The 16222-nt window shown below is 37.6% G+C and overlaps 1 long non-coding RNA gene across 2 annotated transcripts in view; it reads right to left on the bottom strand.

Moving 5' to 3' along the window:
* The window catches only part of LOC116440597, a 43073-nt gene extending 27248 nt beyond the window's left edge, over positions 1-15825 (bottom strand). The window contains exons 1-4 of one of the 2 annotated variants that reach the window (XR_004238706.1): positions 15712-15825; positions 2955-3047; positions 1542-1672; positions 313-1246 (exon numbers count right to left, since the gene is read on the bottom strand). This is a non-coding gene — a long non-coding RNA (uncharacterized LOC116440597). Of the gene's footprint in view, positions 1-312; positions 1247-1541; positions 1673-2954; positions 3048-15711 lie in introns of those variants that run through there. The other variant, XR_004238705.1, reaches the window with a different exon arrangement.
* Between the last annotated feature and the right edge of the window lie 397 nt (positions 15826-16222).

The following is a 16222-nucleotide window of genomic DNA, read 5'->3' as shown; positions in this document are numbered from 1 at the left end:
CCAACATCTTCCATTTAACAGGAGAATGAATAAGAAACCATGCAAATAAATAAGTCAGTTTCTTGTGCCTCTTGAAGTCAGTTCTGAAGGAGAAGATGGAGCTATTTCATTATCTGGCTTTTGTCACATTGAAGATGGTTTAAATTTGAAGTGTGGTTGGGGAGACTTGTTTGTTCTGAGTGCAGGGGTATCTGTGACACCGCACTCAAATAGATTATTATTACATTATTCATCCAGATACTTTATGCTGATTTTTTGCTTTTTTTCTTTAGCTGTGCACATTTTTTGAGCTGACTATCTAAAAAGAGCAAAACAAATGACAATTCCATTGAAAATACAAAGAGTTCTTAGTAAAACAGTGTTATGTTGTAGCAAACATAATTTTTGACAATCATGCTATATAATAGAATCCCAGGGATTAAGAAAAATATCAGAAAGATGATAAAAGAAATTAAATATGTTTGTGCACTTAACTAATTAAATTTAATTAAAAGGAAACATTAATACCCTCAAGACAAAAAAACTTTTAGATCTTTCACATAAACCAAAGATATTTGTAGTCCCCTCTAGTTCAGTTAAAGGCTAATCTCTTTTAAATCCTCACTCTTGTCCTTTTTTTACTGAGGCAGTAAAATCTGATTATTAACAAAGGTGATGGAGTGCTTTGGCAACCAGCTGCTGTAGCTCTGTGTCAAGTAGAAAAGGAACTGACTGAAAAGGCTCTGAGGAATACAAGAAGAAGCTCGTGCTAGCATGAACACCTGACAATATTCAAAGTACTTCTCAGAAGACAGATGGTTAAGGGAAATAGTCCACCATAGTCATGTAACAACAAAGAGGAGACCTAATAAGAAAATGTCTGGAGTCATCCATATGGGTGGAGAAAATGAACTGCATTCAAATGGAAATATGGGGAGCAAGTAGTTTTCCAACAAAAATCCTAGCTGGAGCTAACGCAGCTGGAGTCAGCTGAGCTCTCCCGAGGAGAGAGAAGAATGAATCCCCTTCGTGAGGAGGGGCAAAACCTAAGAGTTCAGGCGAAGGTTATGGCAACTCCTGGACACATCGTCTCAGGATGCAGCCTGTGTTTGAGAAGCGTGCAGCTCAGCATGGGACACTGAGATGCAAAAGATTCTGCCCTGCACTGCTCTGGTCTTCAGCTGACCAAGCAAACTCACCCTGCCTTTCATCGTATGGAGCTCTCCAGGACTGGATCCCGCAGGCTTTCATATTGGCTCTGGGTAAACTGAAAGCAGACAAAGGCTTTATCTAAGGACTACACCGACCGACACTTTGCCCCTTTGGGCTTGCCTCCTACTCCTCTGCCACAGTGGTCCTCTCCCTCTTGAGTCTGAGGGGATGACAGTGGCAGAAAGGAAAATAAGGGCATGTTAGACACCTGGTGACAGTATCAACCCCACAGCACGAGTGGAGGGAGGAGAACAAGCTGTGAGATGATCTCCCTTTGGTAAGCCACAGCAGAAACAAGAACCTCTAACAGAGGATACTGCATGCTTTGTTTCTGTGGTAGAGTAACTTACAGGTATTGTAAATGACAAGATTCCTTTGCTCCAAAATGAGGTTTCAATTCCCCCTCTACACGACCCAGACTGATGGGCTTGAAGGAGAAGACAAAATTTCCTCTAGCTCACTGATCCTCTGAGAGTTCTACCTGCCAAGGAATGAGAAAATCCAGTTATTCTTTCATAGGAATCTGCACCATTATGCTGTTTTGATATGAAACAGGTTGTAAGTATGCAAGGCTGCCAAATTTACTACAGAAATACTCTTGATTTTTCTCAATGGAGACACTTTCCTAAATGGGAACCCTGCAATTACTATGATACGAGCAGAAACAATCAAATTCTGCTGTGGTTGCACATCACAAAATGTCACTGCAGTGGCAAAAACCATTGCAATGTAAGTAATTATTAATTTTCATCATTGCATTGGCTTCAATAGTCTGTATGTTACATTACATTTGCACAAATATTGCCAGAAAATTTAAATTTTAATCTTAACATCAAAGTACTATTTTCCTTTGTCTCTGTAATTTTTGGAGCACAGAGGTTGCTAATTCACACTGTTGTGCATCTCTTTTGATAGCAGAGAGGCTCATTCATGCCACTGTCTTGTCTTGAATTTAAATTTAGATTGCTTATATGTATTCATATTTTCAATTTATATTATTAGATCCACTCCTGCTCTATTCTTTGCTCATTAGGGACCTCTGAACACCAGCTCGAGGAAGTTCTGCTAAATGAATCTCATGTCCTTTGCAAGAGCTCTGTGAATGACATGTGTAATTATTGACAATTAACAAGATGCTAATTATACCTTCAAATTATAATCCCACTGAGCAAAATAAAAATCCTTTATGGAAGAAAAAATTGTTAAAGGAACAACATTATATTAAACCAAATGACAAAAAGTTTGGCAACTTCCAATGGTATAAATCAAACAAACTGCTGAACACATCGTGCAGCTTGCCAGAATGGCTCTCTGCCAATTAGCTTTTCCTTGCATATTCTATAAGCTGGGGGAGGGGAGTGGGGAGAAAGTGAAGGAGGAAGAGAATTTAACTGGTGTGTCACTGCTCTGTCAGTAACAAGATGTCAGAAAAGCTGTAACTATTTAAACTTTGCAGTGTGTGTTGTCTTACAGTTCCATCAAATTGACAGAAGAGGTTTGTCTGAAAGGTTTGAAGCTACAGCCACTTTAGTAAATCCTACATTTGCAAGAAAAACAGCAAGAAAAAGCTTCTCTGTGAACACATCTTGGATCCAGTCTTGTAAATGCGCACAATGCATTTGGTTTTTTGTTTTTTTTCAGCAGTTGGCATAGGCAGTTTGGGTCTTTATCTGCACTGAAAGATAGAAAATTTTGCAAAAGTAATGCAGCTAGAATTAAAACTCTACATTCACATGCTCCAAATTTTCATTAGTTATGTTTACCTCTGGTACAATTTAGCCTAAGTCTTGTTCTTCAGTCATTCTGATTCAAGGCAGTCCTCAAGACTTGCTCAGTTCTGGTATCAGACTAAAGTGCTTACAGAATAGAAAAAAAAAGTGTCCAATCTCTTGAAAACTAAAAAAATAAAAAACCCAAAGCAACCAACCAAAATAACCCCCCCCCCCAAAAAAACCCCAACAATGATTTTCTCTTAAAAAAAGAGTATCTCTACCACAGGGTAAAACACAGATTTCAGGTGCAGTTACAATTCTCTAAGATGCCTGGGTTTTGTAATACTTTTATGGTAAAAGATGTGATGTAACTTAAGAAGAAAAAAATTGACTTACAGAGTTTTCCCAACAGGGTAGAATTATCAGTGGTCTGCCCTGCAAGCATGACTGCAATTTTGGGCAATAAATGTCAGAGAGGGACAGGACAGATTTTTGCTGTCTATATTATTGTTCTTCTGCAAACACACAGTGGGGCACAGTTTGGGTTTTGTGGGTTTTCTTGTTTTGCTTTATTTTCCTATTGACAAACTCCAAAAAGCAGGAATTGCTTTCAGTCACTCACTGAGGTGTATGAGGTGCTCTGGTTGGCCATAGTAGTGGTTGGGATACATGCCATGAGGCTTCTGGAACTGTTTTCAGGTAATGAAGAGTGATCTGCAAACACTCCAAGTGAACCCTTTGCAAGCATCTGACAGGCTGGAATTCACACACAGCTGATTTGCCAGCCTCCACAAAAAGGCTCATTAAAAAGTAGATTTGTTTCCAACAAGTATCCGATCCAACTGAAATTTTGAAATTCAGAAATCCTTGAAAGTTTTTAACTCTATTCTTCTTTTTACTAGGAGGAGTTTCCAAGCCAATGCCTAATTTTTTTAGCTATTAAAGAAAAATCTGCCTCCTTTTCTACTGTGTAAAAAGTTGCAGCAAGATTTTTGTTTCTTAAGTGAAAGTAGAAACTACTCAGAAATTACTTCAGAAGACATGCCATCAGGAAAGCAATGGGAAATTGGATGACAGCATTTGTCATAGTCCATCTGTACTTAACTTTTTATAACCTATCTTATCTAAACATGGGAAGGGAAGACATTGTTTAATTTAGGCCTCATACTACAACCATTTAATAGTCATTAATTACTTTCTTCTCTATGAGAACATGGGGAAAAGCAGACTCATAATTAATCTAGATTTAAATATCCAAGAAAAAAGACATCCTGATCTGCCAGGGCTGTATGCAGCACAGAAAAAAAGAATCCTGTTTCCCTGCAATCTTCCACTGGAAACTGAAGGGGCTGATGATGGATGGCTGGCAACCAGACTCTTTTCTGTACCACCCCACACAGGAACTTCTCTAAGACATCTTCAGTGTCTTAAATCACTGTATACATCAATGTAGCTTTCCAAAACATACTTAACTCTTCTGCTTTACTTATCTTTGTTTATTTTGTTTGTTTGTTCTTAGATGATCAGTCTATTCTTAAGTGGTATGCCTGGATTGACAATGTAGAATACTGTGTTGCTACTGCTTGACAGCCCTGTACACTTTGAGTTTTCCAGTCCGAGATTCTGTTTTTTTTTTTTTTCCTCCAAATCCTATAGCCTACTTGATTTTTGATAAGAGAAAGAAGTATCCTAGGTTCACTTGTGAGAATATGCCTCTAAACATTCGAGAAAGAGCAAATGCTCCTGCATCCTCTTGGTAGATAGAGAATGATTTTGCCTTTTAGACAGAACTGGTCAGTGTATGAAGATTCTGAGTTGTTTTTGCAAAGAAAAAATACTTTCCAGAAAGTTAAGTATTCCCAGATTGCCTGACAGCAAGCAAGTGCTGTGAGCTCCTTAATCTCTTCTTCAGGAATTACCTGAGGAAGACCTAACAAAACCAGGACATTTAGAGTAGTACATTCCATACACAGAAAGTCTGAAAGCTTTAAATAATCTTTCCAAAAGAGAAGGAGGAGGCAAAGGAAAGTAAAAAATATGAATGAGTTAAAACATCAACAGAAAAATTACTAACATGAATTTTTAAACAGTTACTCAAATGAAACGAAATAAGTTTCTTCATAAGTTCTATTTGCAGAAAAAGGAAGCACACATTTTTTCCCCCCCTAAAAGGGAAATAAAACTGATTTAAGAGCATAAAAAAACTTATTTGATTAATTTAAGGAACTCCAGAAGAACAAGAAGGAAGAATGAAAATATAGTTACATATAATATAATATAATATAATATAATAATTGGGCAAGACATAAATCAAATTAAAATATTAGGCAGAAAATTTAAGAAAATAAATTAGACATCATCCTGCTGAAAAACAACAAAAAAGTCTCCCACTTCAACACATTCCATTGATTAACAGAATAAAAATTTTATTACCAGGAAGATTCATAGAAATAATGTGAAGTAATAGCATGAACTGACACAGCTCTGCTTATACTACATAAAACCACAGGCTACAATGCAACAAAGAACTTAAATATGTGCTGTGCAGCTTCCTATAATGATGTGTGGTGAGTTGGACACATTTTCCTCCCTAACTTCTTGTTCTATTAGTAACTTCTACTTTACTAATCTACCAATAGATTTTCTCATAGCTTTATTACTGGTCCTACTATGAACAGCCGCCTTTTCTAAAATATTTGTGTATTTAACCACCTAGTGAAGAATCAGTAAGGAAATTTAAGGATTTATTTTTTCCAGAAGGAAGCGTACTAAAGTAAGCCACCCTGGTCAAGCTAATGTTATAAATAAAAGGATGAGTATAGGAGACAAGAAAACACTTTTACAGAGCCTGCCTAAATAGAGCAGTAAAGGAGCTATGTCAGATTTCCATCTGGAAAGCGTCTTTGCAGAAAGGGTCTGGGGGTTCTGTCAGTCCCTGAGGTGATCACTTGACAGTAGTGCAGTCTCATGGCAAACAGCCTCCTGGGCTGTGCTAGGTGCAGCCTTGCCAGCAGGTGAGGCAGGTATTCCTTCCCTTCTGCTCAGCACTAGTGAGACTCACCTGGAGCACTGGGCCCAGGTCTGGGCTTCCCAGTACAACAGAGGCATGGACATACAGAAGAGAGCTCAGCAAAGGGCCACTGCAGTCATGGAAGGACTGAAGCATCTCTCCTGCGAGGAAAGGCTGAGAAAACAGGGACTATTCATCCTGGAGAAGAGCCAGTGCAGGAAGGACCTCATGATGGAGTGATAGTGGGGAGTAAAGAGCAAAGAACCAGACTCCTCTTAGTGGCACCCATTGATGGGACAAGAGACAATGGGCATAAATTAAAGTACAGGAATATTTTTATTATTTTTAACTAAAAGTCTGGTCAAATACTGGAAGAGGTTGCCAAAAGAAATTTCGGAGCCCCCATCCTACGACATAGTAAAAATCTGTCTGGACATGGTTATGAGCAACTTGCTCTAGGTGACCTTGCTTGAAGAGAAGGATTGGATTAGATGATCTCCAGGAGTGCCTTCCTACATCAGCCATGCTGTGATTCTGTGATTGTGAGTTGAAAATGAGAGAGACTTAAAGAGGACAAAGTCCTACTAGGTCAGTCTGTCTTTGCATGTGTATGTAGGTAAGTTTACCTAAGGGGTAATCAACTGTAAAGGACTTTAACAAGTTTCTTGCTTCTGTGGAGCCTTTCCATTTACAGAACTGTGAGCTAACAGACTAGAAATTAATTCAGCCATATTTCATAAGTCTGAAAAACCAGATACCTGCATGTGGTGGGTTGGGTAGATTGAATTTCTTTTCAGATATTGTAATCACAAACTATCATGAAAACTAATAGCATGCTATTGTTCATCTTGAAAAGACACAAGCAGCAGGAGAAAGGAAAAAAAAGAAACAAGAAAACATAGACTCATGGTGAATCCAAAAGGGCAGATGAGTGATAGAAAGAATCATACCACTCTTTTTTGGCTAACAGTAACCCTTTATACTCATTTGAAAAAGGCTGGAGAAAGCATAGGTTTGTGATACTTCAAAGTCCATACAGATGACTAATCCACCTATCTCCCTTATCAAGACAGAAAAATAGGTGCACCCTCTTTAATGTCAGCTTGCAAGCACTGTATGCAAACAAGGAAAGCTTTATTTATGAAAGGGTGATACAGTCATAATTTAAGATAACCAGGTCTAATCCAGTAATTTTAGAAGCAATCTTTCTAACCTTTCTTCATCACTGTCAGAACCTATCTTCAAAACAGTTCTTTTACTGCATCTTATTACCTGCCCAGTGAACATCTTTCACCAGCAGGAGAAGGACAAGGACATTTGGGTTTATCTTCAGTGTGGCTGATGTGAAACTGTTTGGTGAACCAGACTCACCAGACTCTACTCCATTCTCATCTATGATGTATCTAATTGGACATTTCTTTATTTTATCTGTTCTGTTTCTCACCATAAAACGGTACATTTGCAGTCATTTTGAGTAATTATTGACTGCTCTTTCCTCGTTTGTGGAAACTCAGTTCTTCCTACTTAACAGTAGCTCCTGAGGTTACATGCTAGGAACACTGGTTGGCAGCTTATGCAAAGTAAGCTGTCTGGCATCCCACTTCTCATTTGCAGCAGACAGCTTCGCCTTCTCTGGTTTGATCTGGAGTTTGGGGAATGCTTGGCTGGAATTTGCTCCAGCTCCTCCCTGCAATCTTGCAGAAGGATTAAGTATGTCATTCTCTTAGGCTCATTTCTGTAAACACTTATGCATCTGTTTAACACTTGTGAGCAGCTCCACTGAGACCCACAAGTAAAGTCAAAGCGACAGAGGATCAGGGTGTGATTTAGCAGAGGAGTGTATAAAATGCCTGTTTGGATCCCTCTCTAATCTAGCAGGGATAGATGTCAATTCACGCTTCTTCTGAGTGGTCTTGTGAATTCCTCTCCCCCTTCCAGCAATTTAGGTGCTAAATTAAATACAGAATTTTTTCCTCTTTTACACTCAGAGCTATATTAGCTATACTAGCTTGCATAAACAACTAATTAATATAACTGAACTCAGTAGCTAACTTTTCTATATAGGGAAGTAACTGGCAAATTCAAAATAGAAAGAGAGAGATCCTAATTTTCTAGTTTTTGAATGAATATTTCACCCTCAGACAAAGGAATGGTTCAGTGGAAAAAAAAACAGACTACTTACTCAGTCATATGAACTTCTGCAGTGACTGCTGTGTAATCTAGTGCTAGCTGAACCAGGAAAATGTGTTGACCACTAAGAATCAGATATCAATTATCTCTATATGCAAGCACCACATGTAACATTCCTCTGTGTCGGTGTCTTTTTTGTCTCCCTTTGCAAACAGTATTTCTCCTGACTGCTTATTCATTTCCACATGCACACACAGACCCACACATATTTTTCCACTAGCCAGACCTGCTTGAACATCTAGTTCAGCAGTGCCATCTTCATCTCGCAGCACTCACTGTGAAGCCTTCACCAGGGGACTATTCTGGCGTGATATTTAACTCGCACAGAATCAACAGAGAGTACAGAAAGAAATGCGAGGTGTAGTAGCATAACAAAGAAATGTCATGTTGTCTCCAAACATAAAAGAAATTCTAAATCTGCTAGTGCCTGAAGAGCTGAATTCAGTAAAAAAAAGTGAATAAAAAGTGGGAAAATAGTAATACATAGAGATTTTGTAAAGAATAACAAGGAAGATTAAGGGAAATACTTTGAGAATAGGAAAATACATAAATAACATAGGTAAGGGTAACATATTTCTTAGCATATGAGTAATATCATATAGCGCCAAAGCTACTGGCATAATTTAAATTATTTCTGAAATGTCCAAGGTGATCAAGGAAGCTGAATATACTGGAATACTGAAAAAATAGAAGCAGACTGTTAAATAAACTTTGTAATGTACATATACACTCACAGTCTCATCTGTTCTACTTAAAAACATCCTTTCATCTCTAACAAGAAATACCTATGTAGTTTCTCAAATTTCTCAAAATGCTATTCAAAGACACCCACTTTGATGTTTGCCCTAGCCAAGTGAAGACAGCTAATAACTTAGCCACCAGAAAGATAAACATGAGGTCAGAACAAAGAGTGTACATTTTTTTAAAGGAAATGGATATGAGGCTTGCACAAGGTTATATGCTGAAATTAAAGGCTTTTTATTATCAAGTTGAGGGAGCTGAAAATAGCTATGGGTACTGTAATGTTTAGGTGGTAAGATGTGTAAACTGAGGTTGGTTAATGCTGGCTCCACAAGTGGTTTCCTTGATTTGAAATGATTGTGCTGATGGGAAGTACACTTGAGCAACCTAACTGTAAATGCATCATTTTGGGGGACTTGGGGGTTTCTTTAGGTTATTTTTCCTTCTTTTAAGTTTGGAGAAATTATTTCTCTTGTCACAATTTTTAAGTTCCTGCTTTCTACACGAAGTCTTCCTGTACACCCACTGTGCTCCTTCCCCTTCTACTCGAAGTTATATCCCTTTCCCCTCTGCCTTGAGCAGTTTCCTTTCCTCATAAACTGCTCCTCAGACACCGTCCCTCCCTATTGTCCTGCTTCATCTTTCTCTAAATAACTTCTATCCACTAAAAATATGCAGAGCTCCGCGTGGTCTTTCCTTGCTGTCTCTATTCCACCACTGCAGATTTCACAAAATGCAGAATTACAGGTAGAATTTGAGTATTAGAGAACCACAGGCTGAGAGAGAAAGAAGCCTGCAAAAGAGAGTAGCAGTGTGAAAAGTGGAAGGTGGTAATGGGAGCAGATGTTAGCCTGTAGGAAACTATAAGGCTGTAGAAAAGGTTTCTTCTGTGGGCAAAATACTCCTACCACAACCCAGTTATCAAAAATAATTTCTTCAAGAAATAGGAAAAAAATAAATTATTCCTGAATACTTAATTCCTCTACAACACCATCCACTTGAGGGCACGATCTAGGATGAAGAAAGATTAGGCATCTTTTATTAGAACACTGACCACAAACCACCCTTTCCAGCTTTCAAACCTTCAAAGAGTTCTAATATTTTACTCATCAAAGTGATTTCCAAACTATACTTTAGTGCACTTATTTCAGTTACAGTCAATCCTAGTAACCTCACCCTGCCAAGGATTAATACTCAATTACTTACATATTGTTTACATTGATAAAATGCCTGTTACTGTATTTCCTCAATAAACAAAATAAAAAATGGCTTTTGGGAGGTTGCCTTAGTCTGTCAAGTCAATATAAATGTGGGATATTTTAAGGCTGTTTATACTTGATATCATCTTTGCTATTAGAGATCTGTCTTAGTTCTATTTTTGAGTGAGGTTTACACTATAATCCTAAGTACTTTAAAAACATGCTACTGGAAGTTATCTGGCAGCTTGTACAACATAATCTACTATTAAAATATAATATAATTTGCCATTCAGAATAACATGTTTTCTTAGCAAAATGTCTCAAGAATGCTTATTCTCATTATTTCAAACATATAAAGTTATTATAGGAGTTTAGAGGCTTAACCAGTTCTTGCTGAGTCAAACATTTCTGGAAAGGAGGCTGATCCTGAAAACACATCCAATGTTTAAGCAGAGCTGCACCAGCAGGTACCTTCATAATTAAATCTCTTCATTCTTTAATCAGTATTCCTGTCAATCTCTGAAAACTCTTCTGTCACTATAAAAAATAGAAAAACAGGCAAATGTTTAAAGATAGTTTTTCTTGAAGTGCAAAATAGGGCTATGATAAACCTGATTTAAAGTTGAATGCTACCAGCCTCATGGAATGTGAGGTGGGGAAGTCTGCAATGTATTATTATCTTTGCTTTAGGACAGAAACATTTACAGAAATAGGTCAATATGATAAAAAACATGCTGTGATCCTCCCATAGAAACAGTCCACTCTGAAACATAAAAGAAAATAAAACAAGGTACCTGCTTTGTGCTCTGTACACACACACCCCATTTATAAGCCAGAACATTCTGGCTGAATTTTAGACATGAGCATTACAGCTGTCCTGATTATTTCTTTTTTTTTTGCTTTCTATAAGGAGAACATGTTCTAGCCTCAGTGCTTCCACAACACCTTTGATCAAAGATTTATACATGCAAAGAGAGCAAGAAATTAGAATTATTTCTGTTTGAGACCTTGGGGATATGCGACTGGAGAGGACATTTACATTCCAAGCCAAACACACCCAAACGCTGGTCAAGTTAGATGTACTTTGAATTCCACAAAACAGCCTGTTCAGCAATAAGTGGAGCAAAAAAGAGTGTCTCTGATGTAATTTGATATTGTTACTAAATACAGGCCCCCTCTCTGTGCTTAAGCACTGTTGATATTGTGACATGAATTGACAAAAGCCAGAAAATTCAGCATTACACTGACACTTCATACTTTGCTCATGGCTTTGTGAAGAAGAAAAGGGGAAATAGATACCACAGCATGAACTGAAGACAGTATCAATCAGCCCAAGTACTGAGTTTTCTGGCTCTTGGTCAGTTTGCATCACAAACATAATGTTATTTAAACACAAGCTTCACTGTAGTTTGACTTGAGGGAAAGAAGACATTATGAAATAAACATGTTCACATTGCCTGTAAGACTGAAATAATTTTGAAATCTGTTTCTACAAATACAAAATTAAGTCATTTAAAAAGAATGCTCATTTTCCAGTTCCACCCCCAAATAAATTAATTTGTTATTCAAATACGACTTTCTAGGTTTGCTTCTTATGCTCCCTTATTGTATAACAGGCAATTAAACATTTTGGTACAGGGTCAAAGCTCTCTATATTTGCATTATTTGTCAGTTTATGATCATTTCTGTGGACATGATATAGTTCATTTATAAAAATATTAGTTAGTTCTTGGCTTAATTGATTGTATTGATTGTATCTATTGTACTAATCCAGCTGTCTCATGTGCATATTAAGCCATAGAGATGTGTACTATTAAAAGTAAACTAACTTGCTCATTCCCATTCTGTTACTCAACCAGCCCCCCCCTTCCAAATTCCTAGACATGTTACTTTAGGCTATAAATGAAATATGTGTAGTAAGCATGCATTTTATTTAGCTGTATGGGAAAAACTCATATCTCACATAACCTAAATGATGTTTTAACACATCCCAGATTTAAAAAAACCCAAGAAATTACTTTCGCCCCTTTTATGAATATCAGCTAGCAAGTTACCTAGTTTGTAACCTAAATACACTGTGCACAAATTTAAGAACTTCTTTCTGTCTCCCTAGCCAAGCCTCTGAGTGATACTACCATACATCCCTGCTCTATTTCTCTTCCCACAGTTGATTACCTGGGCCTTTACTAGATTAGAGGGGCAGGTGAAAGACTTGACCTCTGCTTTTGGCCTCACTCATACACCCTCATGTTCAGGCACAATTAGCACTCTGCCAGACACACCTATGCACCATTTGGGCAACAGAGGGGCCTGAGATCATTCCCAGTGGGCATTTTTGGAGGGGACCACCCATTTTTTTGACAGAGAAGAATTCAACTTATACATGCCAACAATATTGTGAAATTTGGCTTAAAGACAGAAAGGTGCATTTCACTTTGTAGTACAGATGTAACTTAACCTATATATGATCCCTCCATATAATATTCTCTTTGTCCCAAACACCACACATGAAAAGGAAGGAAAGTATCATGGGTAATTTTCTGTGTTATCTCATTACAGAATTAATATACTCTAATCTCTCTCTCTGGTTCCATGAGTCTACGTATTTGAATAAATAGATAGGTTATATAGCTTCTGTAATATGATAATGGAGAAAATCACCTCAGGTTGGCCTCAGGAAGGCACTTTGAGACATCATCTGGCTCAAGGCAAGCTAACTTTGAAGCTACATCTTTCTCCTTGGGATGCTGCTATGATACTGTCTGTATTTATGGATTTAAAAAAGAAAGTATTTTATTCTGATTAAAAATATCCAAACAAATTTCACTACCAACGAGTAAATGTTACATGATGAATCCTTTCACATCAGGATGGACTAATTACTTCAAAGCAAGTATGTGCCTGAAACTCTAAGTTAGGGAGAGAGGTACAAAACCATCCAGCTCATAGACGGGCTCTTAGAAGGGCCAGAAAAGCCATCTGGGCCTGAATTTCCTTAGTGTAAAAATGTTCTGTCTGTGTTTTCCAAAAAAGCACTTTTCCTCAAGATGAAAAAGCTTGGTAGGGGAGCAATATCTGAGGGAGTCACGTGAGGTGTGTTCCTTCATGCAGGCAGGACACAAGGTACTCTGAGGAAGAATACTTACAGGAGCTGTTCTTGGCTGATACTGAAAAGGTGCAATTATCCCTCAAACTGTCTAACACTATTCAAAATTCCAACAGGACATTGATGTAAAATATAGAACTAATAATTTTTCCTCAAAATCAAATACATGTTCATGCAAGAAAATATGTATTTCAATGAGTAATGTGAATTTTGGTTCAAAAAGGTATTTTTCTCCTAAGGAAAAAAAAAATATTTGCCAACCAACAAAGGTGTTGAATACGGTGGAAAAAGTGTTTACCTAATGTAGCTTCTTGGTATAATACTGAGAAACACAATTCCTGACACCTTTTATTTACAGAAACAGGTGCCAAGAAGTTAATGAAATAATTGAAGACCCAGTTATACACAGATCATAAAATTAGAAAGATGTGAAAGACATTTAAATCACAATTTTCAAAGTGGAATGACAGCACACATCTGAAGATGCAGGGCACTGTAGGTACTGCTAAATGCAATTACATTCAAATTATGTCTTTTTGCTTTCTTATGCTGCCTCCAGCATACTGACAGTAGAATCTTTCACATGCTTTTGTTTTTTTATTTCCCACTTTGTCCCAAGAGAAACAGCTTGATCGGAATGTAGTCTGGGTATCTGTTGTTTCTTGTGAACAATTTATTGTTGAGCAATAAGGTTGAAAAAACTAGCTCTTAATTTGAATCAGAAAGAAGATTTGCAAGCACTTGTAGCTCTTAGAACTAGAGATTTCAAAGCCTATGAAAAGCCTGTGGAGACTTCACTGGCATCACAAAAATGTTCCAAATAATTCAGTGTATGTGTGTATGTGTGTGAGTGTGTCTGCCTGTGTACAAGTTGGGGCATGAAACAATTTCCCAGAGCCAAAAATATTGAAGTAGCCAGTTGTGAATAAGCAGCATTCTTAGAGGCTTCTGGTATGTGACTGAAACAATATTGGAGTGATGGGTTGTTGTCTGATGCTGCTGTTCTGCTTTTTTTGCGATATGGCTAGCTGAACTTCCAAAGGTAGAACCAAAATAAAACAAATGTCAAAAGTACAGATGTTGAGAATCAGTCTAACAGTCTGAGGACAATGGCCCTTCATGGCAGAGGACACTGGAGAAGAGTTTGGACCGGTATTATCCAGCTGTTCTTCATCCAGCTGCCGATTTGGTTGAATCAGTAAAATAGGAGTGACTGCATACTTACAGTAGAATTAAGTAACGCAAAGTGGCTTCTCTAGAGCTGCCTATTATCATGTTGACATTGGCTAAACATTCAGTGAGGCCAAAATGGGCCATATTTGATAGTCCTTAGGTGTTACACAATAGAAATTGGAACCAGCTGAAATACCTGCATTGCAGACTCTGTCCAGGAGCAATACTTTCCCAGCCATTCCAGCACTTACACAAAGAATAACAGTGATTAAGACTCCTGCCTTTCCTGGGAAATTAATTATGAAAAACTAATATGACCATTTTATCAAACTCACGAGATAGATCCTGGATGGTTGATGTGTTAAATTCATAAAGGACAAAGCTTTAAGTTTATAAATGTTTCACTGGGTAAATGCAAAACAATTCCAAATGTTTCTAGGAAATTCCTCATATTTCAATAATTTTCTTGATTATCTCACTTCTTTTATTTATTTAGCATAACACCATATAATTTATGGTCATGTTGGATTATATTTGGCAGCTATTTTCAGTGAAATTACATATTTTCTGATCATTAACAGATATTTTTTCCTGCACACCTAGAGGAAAAAAAAAACAACCAATCAATTCATCCTGACAGTCTTTAGACAATTGAAAGTGAAAAGTTTAATCACATTGAGGCACAAAGGATCTCTCAACAGTCAGTGAAGATTTTCCCATTTCTAGATTCAGGCAGGCTCACCACAGTATATTTACAGCGGCCACAAAATCATTAAAATTATTAAATGATGGAAGAATTAGACTCAGACTACTAATGAAACAGCTCCCATGAAAAGTTCTGCTGACTAGGAACTTTTCGCTCTGCAGAAAAGGGAGTAGATAAAGGAGAAGGAGGGCTTTGAACTGAATGGTCCTTAGAGCTATCCATTCTTGCCATGTAATGGAATTTTCTAGTCTCATGCTCAAAAGGCCCTCATCATTCTAGGGGTTTCAAACAAAAATTCAACTGCCATTTAAACTAATGTTTTAAGCTAACTTAACCACCTTCTCCCACAACAAAATGGATGGAAAGTAAAAGGAGTTCATAAATTATGACTCTAGGAAAAATCTCCTCCCAGACTCAGAATAAAAATATAACACTGCATTAAAAAGATGGAAAAAATTCTATAAGTATTCTAGTACATGATAATATTCTTCTGCTACCCCTGCTGCTGCCAGATTATGAATGGGTAAAGCAAACTTCAGCATGACGCATACCTTTGCCTCACTCGTTACAAAGTCGGAAACAGCAGGGAAAAATATGAGGAGAAAAAGAATTGTCTCCCATGCTTCAGTAAGAATAAGGAGAAGCCAAGTAATCTACAGGTAGATTTCCATTCAGCAAGGTACCTGAACATTAGCCATGGAGTTGTTCGTGTATTCCAAGCCAAGGTCTTGTAGCTCCTTGCTGCATCAAACCTCCTATCATCTGGAGTCTGTCTGGAGTTACTGTTCCTGCTGGTATATGGCTTCAATTCTTTCTTCAAAAATGAGAGGGAGAAACAAGTGGCTTCCGGTTGGATAAGTAACGGATCTATTCTGTCAGAAAGGCTGTCTCAGACCTCACAGACAGAGCCAGTCTGGGATATCTTGCAATCTTTCCTAGACACTATCCAAAATATATGGTGCCCTGTTTTTCAAATATTACACCATTTATCTGGTGCTTTCTGGAAACATATCAGACAGACACACAACATACCAAGATGATTGCTACAAAATAGAATATTCTTTATTCCTATCTAAATGAAAAATGATGGCAGCTCTTTCTTTGGAGTAAAATTAATGTTCACCAGCACAGCACATGAGGAAAGATCAAGTCATACTCAAATTACAAAGCGAGTGCAAACATAATGGGAGTTTG

Source organism: Corvus moneduloides, chromosome 3 (genome assembly GCF_009650955.1).
Source record: "Corvus moneduloides isolate bCorMon1 chromosome 3, bCorMon1.pri, whole genome shotgun sequence".
NCBI classification, from domain to species: Eukaryota; Metazoa; Chordata; class Aves; order Passeriformes; family Corvidae; genus Corvus; species Corvus moneduloides.
Note: the sequence above shows the minus strand (reverse complement) of the source record. Positions and strands in the feature narration are given on the sequence as shown.